Source organism: Triticum dicoccoides, chromosome 2A, assembly GCF_002162155.2.
Source record: "Triticum dicoccoides isolate Atlit2015 ecotype Zavitan chromosome 2A, WEW_v2.0, whole genome shotgun sequence".
Lineage (NCBI taxonomy): Eukaryota > Viridiplantae > Streptophyta > Magnoliopsida > Poales > Poaceae > Triticum > Triticum dicoccoides.
The window spans coordinates 106921160-106928145 of NC_041382.1; positions in this window are offsets into that span (position 1 = coordinate 106921160).

The following is a 6986-nucleotide window of genomic DNA, read 5'->3' on the forward strand; positions in this document are numbered from 1 at the left end:
AAAAATCGACTGACCCAAAAGTCGATCCAGTCGACTGAAGTGTAGCTAAATCGAAGCAGCATCACAAGCAAGAGCAAGAGCGAGAGCAGAAACGCAAGCATGAGCAATAGCAAGAGCAGACCAGGCAGGGGACCGAGAGCAAGAGCAGAGCAGCAGCACGAGCGAGAGCTAAAGCAGCAGCAGCTCCTACAGATGTGGACGTCGCCACCGAGGGAGCGATGCCGTGAAGGAAGTGGCCGGCGACACCGCCGTGGATGGAGCCGCGCCGTGTCGGCTCGGAACCGAGCTCCGGCAGCACCGTGAGATCGAATCAAGAAGAAAATGCGACGATTAGTGTACAACCTCTTTGGTGGCGCCAATTAGGCCGCAGCTTCATCCGAGGAAATGGTGATGATGATGCTCTTCCGGTGGTGCAGGTGAAGACGACGGTGTGGGAATGGAGGTGGCGCGAAAGACGCGGGGAACGTCGGGGCAGTTCCTCGGAGGTGGAGGACGGGGTGGCTGAACCGGCGGGACGATGAGATCGACGAGGGATCCTCATACGATACAGTGGATGAGGGGCGTCGAGGTGTTGCTGTGGACGACGTCGTCGGGGAAGAGGCTCCGGCTAGGTGGCGGACGGAGCAGGGTGTGGGGTTTCGTCACGGGTTTTCGTGGCCTTGGTGTACGAATGGGTGGGTGGATGGGATGGCAGTGGGGAACCATGGCTTAGAGACGCGCTTGCCCGAAATGCGGGTAAGTGACGAAAGTACCCCCACCGATTTAAGGCGGTTCTTTCGGTTCAGGGGTACCACGGGCATTTCGCGTGTCGGGATTTCACAGGAGGTGGGAGTTTTCGCGGGCATTGTAATTTTGGAATAGCAAGGCGCGGGTTGAGATGGAGGGAGTTGTCGGAGAACAATGAGACAAAGATATATCCTAAATATTTCGGGCTAACAAGGCGCGGGTTGAAGAGGTGGGAGTTTCGCAGCATGATAGACAAAGACGCTAGCTTGAATTTTCGGCATAAAAAGGCGCGGCTTGAAATTTTGGAAGAACAAGCTTAACGTGTACCCCCCAAAAAAGACAATTTGCACCTCAACACGCACAACACACACACAAACACCATTTAGACTAGAGTAAGGTACACATGCATTGCACGCATGAGATTTGGCAACCAAATTATGAATAAATACCACATTATAGCATGCAAGCTTTGAGTCATATATGCATGATGTAGATGTTCGTTTAATTCTTATAGTTCATTTCATTCAAAATCATATAGTTTTTATAAGAAAGCTAATCTATTTTAAGATTCATGGAATTGTGCGTCGTAAGACATAAAGTAAAAACAAATAATGGCAAATCATGTAGAAAAACATTTGGGCAATTCTGATACGGAAGATTCTAGAACAAATATGAAGTGCTTGTGTTTTGATGTTTGTGCATTATGCTTAAGTTCAACCATGGAGTCTTCTAGATTATACATGTGGCGAAATCTGGTGGAATCTAGATGATATCCAACGGCCAGTAGTGCTCAAATTTGCCATCTTTGGACCATCGGATTCGCCTCATCCAACGACCATCTTTCAATGTTAAAGTTACCCGCACACAATATAAAAAAATATAAAATATAATATATATAGGGGTATAGATATAGATTTGTGATGCGAAAGCCGCCCATCATCTCCAATTAGAATAGTGTGTCCATGCACGGATGCGACGTGGCCAAATGATGTCTACCATCGGTATCTCAAATTCAAATCAGTCTGACCTTGTTCAATGTGTATACATTACAACATGCTCGTTTCCAAACCACACCGCGCAGATCTCCGTTATATTCATGCATGCATGGGTTTCAAACATCAGGATCTCTTATTCAAATATTTGAATTCAACTTTACATTAATTATGACCTCACCTATTCTTTTACACCCACACAGTAGTCTTCTCTTTATAATTGTACCACTAACTTTCTCTCGTGCATGCATGCACACACACTACCAGTCGGCATTATCCATCGCTCGCACGCGATCTTTTTCTTCAGGTCGGTCTCCCATGAAGGCACACACCCACACACATCCCCCTCTCCATCATATCGAGCATTCTTTATCTCTCACGCGTGCATGCACAACGATCGATGTTCCTCTATGTATGTGTGTATATAGCTAGGTCTTTCATGGTTTTCCACACAAACCGATCAATAGATATATCTAGTGAGGTCTCACCCTCTTTCCCACGTCCACATCGATCAATCTATACCTCTCTATATAGGATTAACATATATAGCTAATACACCCACATTAATTATATATCCAACATCCCCCTCTCATCATCCATGCCTTCCGTTTCATCTCTCACACGCGTGCACAATGGCGAAGACAGGGGCAGTAAGGGCCCTGGCCCCTCCCCCCTAACATCACTATATATCGAGGCTAATATGAATGTGATCATTAGACAATTGCTGCTAAAAATGGTTTAAGTTCATGAATTGACCCTCCTCGTAAAGGATTAGCAATTCTTGGCCCCCTAGCTCATTTATTTTTCATGGCTCCGCCAGTACGCGCAACAGCGCACGTGTTCGCCCCCTCTCTCTAAATATCGACCTCGCACTTGTGCATTCCTTCATAGTCTCCCTCCACTCGGCCCCTCGCACCATCTTCTAACCCCCACCGGATTTTGCCACATGTACAATCTAGCAGACTCCATGGTTGAACTTAAGCATAATGCACAAACCTCAAAACAACAATGGTTCTCTTTTGTTCTAGAATCTTCCGTATCATAACTGCCCAAACTTTTTTTCTAGTTGAATTGCCATCATTTGTTTTTACTTTATGCTTTACAATGCACAATTCCATGAATCATAAAATAGATTAAGGGCTTCTTTGATTCAATGGATTCTCAAAGGAATTTTGGAGGATTCTAATCATTAGGAATTTTTCCTATCTTGGTTGTTTGATTCGTAGGATTGTAAACCATAGGAATTTTTCCATATGATTCATTTGCACTAGATTTCATAGGAAACATCCCATCCACTCAAACCTCTTTGAAAGAATTCTGCGTTTTTTCTATGCACAATCAAACACTCGTACAATCCTGCAGAATTCAAGACTTCATTCCACTATAATCGCATGTTTTTCCTATTCCCGTGTTCTTAGCTTTTTTATAAAAACTAATTGATTTTGAATGAGATGAACTATAAGAATTAAACGAAGGGCTACATCAGGCATGACTCAGAGCTTACATGCTATAGTGTGGTATTTATTCATAATTTGGTTGCAAAATTTGATGCGTGCAATGCACATGTACCTTACTAGTACTTCGAGTATGTGCAAAACACGTAAATTAGAATACCAATGGCACGCTACACAGTGTCTCTCTTACAGTTCATGAAGCCACTGGCACATGTGGAGGCGTTGTCATGACCTCCTTGCGTGGATTGATCACAGTGACGTGCTGCTGGTTCCAGAAGAATGTACTCGTCCTCCCTGAGCCATACTAGCGGTACATGCATGAAGCGAAGATGTGCACACACGCCACGCACGCACTCATTCCCTCGCACGCACACGCGGGTACACGGGCAGACGCAATTTTGTACCAAGATCCACCCCATGTGATAATTTGACGCGTGTAAAGTTGTTTACTTCATTGATGGTCAATTAATACAGCACATGCAAATTGAGTGGACGTGAGGGCGGAAGAAAGACATTATTACTCCACTGCGCGCACGCGAGTAGTTAAATCATGGGTTGCTAGTAGTACTTCCATTGGTCTCCTTCGTATTTTGTGCCAATTTTTGACAGTAACATAATATTTACGCATTTGAGCAGTTTAGTACTTGAAATTTATGTTCCGCTAAACTCATCGGGAGCCGTTTCGGGCCTCGAAACCAAAACCATCAATTAATCTTTACCTCGTTCCCATCACATTCGAAAGCCTGCTCACACCTACTAGTACGTACCAAACCTGAACGTGTTCCCACTATGCATGTATTAGTACTAGTGCTAGTACTTAGGTTATAAAAAGGGGAACTACCTAACCGAAAATTACTCTACCTTTCCTCCTCATAAGTGCTTCTTCTTCGTCCATCGTTGCCATGGCCGGTGAGCAGAGCTCTAGGTCGAGAACTACTCGTAACAAGGGAGCAGCAACCAAGGCTGCGGAAAAAAAGAGAGGGCTCGCCGCCACGCAGAGACCTCGAAGATCTCTCACGGGCAGGCGATGGCTCCCAGGAGCGCCCTAGCCATGGAGGCGAACATGCCAAGCCGGCGGAGCTGGAGTCGTTATCCCTCGACGACATGCCCGATCAGCTCAACAAGCACCTCAATAAGCAAAAGGAAATCATCCAAGGCTTGATGGAGTTGCTGAAGGAGAGCCTCGACGACATGCCCGCTGAGCTCAATCATAAGGGGGAGTTGATCGCCGGCTTGGTGATGCTGCTGAAGAAGAGCATCGCCTCGGAGAAGAAGGCGACCGGCGAAATCCTACGACTTCAGGAGGACAAGGTGAAGCTCTGCCACGAGATCGACCTGTTGAAGGAGAAGAACGCCGGCTGGAAGAAGCTGCATGAGAATAGTAGTTCCTCGATGAAGATGCTGCAGGCCCTCGTCATGGAACAGAAGGAGGAGTTGGCGAAGCTCCACATCAAGCACCCGACTGCTGTCAAGGTACGTAATGCGGCCGTGGAACAGATGATGAAGGCTTGCGTCGAGAAATCCCGCATCATGGACAGAATGAAGAAGATGGAGGAGGAGAAGCGCAAGGAGATGGAGGTCGTGGAGGCGATGAAGAAGCAATTACGACTCCGCGGCGAATTAGATCATTTGGGGTGATAATCTTCCTTCTTCTTTCGCTCCTGTGTTTCATCTTTTGCTTCGGGTGTTTCGCCGCACGTGTCACGTTCTCTGCGAGGCATGAATAGAACAATGGTTTTTTTGACGGAATGAATAGAACAATGCTAACAATGAGATGTCTAGCAAATTAGATCATTTTTATCGCCATATGGCACTGGGCTGCCGTGTTTCGTGCTCCTCCGTCGCAGTACTACTCCAGTGGAAAACTTGAGTATACCGCATGGTTCTTTGCTCCTCCTCGATCAGGTCGTCGGCGCATTTATACGAGCAGTCAAATTACAAGGCCCCGCCTTCCAGCAGTAATGAGCCGTCAAATCACAAAGTCCCTCGCCTCTCGTGAAACCGACCAAGCTAGACTGCCCCGCCCTCTAGCCTTTTAAAAATGTATACTTTTGTACATCAGTAGTATCGATGGATTGCGCCATGGAGCAAAACTTGAAATAAAAAAGGTGGTACATATAGAGAGCGCTCGTCACCAAATTATGCATATAGTACTATTAAAAAGACTAGTCACAATAATGGTGTCCAGCACAACCCACCCCTCAAATAAAACTAAGAGGGTGCTTGGATACGTTTTAGTCCCATGACTAAAAGTAGTGGGACTAAAACATGCTAGCCTCACCCATGCTTGGATCCAAATACTAAAAAGGCTAAAATCAAGTTAATGAGCATTTATTATCCTCCAAACCCTCCAATCCAGAACTCGCCTGTGTTAAAGGAGAGGAGTTAAATGAGTAGAGAGAGGACTAATCCACATTTTACTAGGGGTACCCCTGACTAAAAATTTTTAGTCTCAAGACTAGTTTTAGCCCCTCTTTAGTCAGGGGTGCTTGGAACTTTAGCCTCTTAAAGAGACTATTTTTAGTCAGACTAAAATAAGTCCCTTGGATCCAAGCACCCTCTAAGCATCCTGGAATTCTTTGACAAAACTAAGCACCCTGAAATTCTTTGACAACTAAACTGCTGGCTATATGATGTTGGCCATATATATTGTACGTATATAATGTGAAGAAACGAGTGGTAGTACTATACCAACTAAAAGATGAAATGTAAGAAATACTAGTATGTATGTATTGAAGAGTTAAAGTAACGAGAAGAAACATAACATAGTTCTGCTGGGGGCTCAGCACAACACACCCCTCAAATTAAATTAAGCACACCTGAAATTAAACTGTGCAACTACTCCGATAGACAATGCATTAGAACCACTATGAGCAATGACACTGCCACCTTACTCGGAGTCTTCATCCACGTCCTCGACTCCGTCCTTGTCCCTCTTCCTCTTGGCCGATACTTCTTTGCTTGAACCGCACACTTGGCTATTGCTCTTCATCCAACCCTTGTGGATATTGAAGCAAAGGTAGCCATCCATTGCAGCGTAGTGGATGTGGTGTATATCTAGTACATTCCGCTGCCATGCATGACGATGAAACGTGTATGGAGGTTTCTCCAGTTTACCATACGAAGGATGAACCATGGCTCCTGCCAGGGTCAGCATTGAAGGCTGACGAGAGGACACCAGCCGATTCTTTTGGAGGTCGAAGGTGTTGCCTACAACGAGGCCTATCCGACGCAGGACTTCTTTGTTGTTACCAAAGTCTACAGTAATTTTTTTGACTAGGTTGCTCTCGAGGAAGTCCTTAAAATCCTGGCACTCAACGTTGGCATGGCATATGTGGTAGACCAAGCATAAGTCATGCACGCAAACCTGGATCACAGCGGGCTTCTTCCTTTCTTTGTCCTTTAGATACTTCTCTCGTCCCAGGACTGTGGTGTACTCAACATCTAGCCCAACGACCCACTCATCATCTGAGTCTTCGAACATGCGTCTGAAGCGAGAAAGGCATCCTTTCACCGTCGCGGAAGAACGGGTGTAGATGACGTCGAATTCATCGCCGGTGATGGTTCTAACCTCGTACTCACCGCCAATCGTGGAGATTTGGGACGCCATGGATTTGGGAGGAGGGTTAGGATTAGTTGAACTGCCGTAATGTGAATGGACGGGACAACTAGGAGCGAACCACCGTAGTATTGAAGGACGTGCGAGGATGAGTAGGAGCAAACTGCCAGCGTGTGAACGACAGGGTAGTGGTTTTTCATTCTCCCATGATATGGGCTTCCGAGAGCCCTTGGATCTGAGATCGAACGGTTGCAT